The sequence below is a fragment of the Podarcis raffonei genome, chromosome 9, assembly GCF_027172205.1.
Source record: "Podarcis raffonei isolate rPodRaf1 chromosome 9, rPodRaf1.pri, whole genome shotgun sequence".
Lineage (NCBI taxonomy): Eukaryota > Metazoa > Chordata > Lepidosauria > Squamata > Lacertidae > Podarcis > Podarcis raffonei.
Window position 1 is genome coordinate 65,103,412 of NC_070610.1, and position 224 is coordinate 65,103,635.

A 224-nucleotide genomic window follows, 5' to 3' on the forward strand; every position below is an offset into this window, starting at 1 on the left:
GAGCTCTGGGCCTGGATGGTGGCCAAACCGCGCCGCCTCTCCCAAAGGGCCCCGCCCACAAAAATATTCGGAGGATCGGAATCGGGGAGTGAAGACTAGAATCACAGCATCGTGGAGTTGGAAAGAGATCTCCAGGGTCATCTATTCCAACCCCCTGCTTTGCATCCCTCTCCTTGCTGGAGAAGTAGGGCGTTTCCTTTTTGCTTGTCACACAGCTCTTAAAA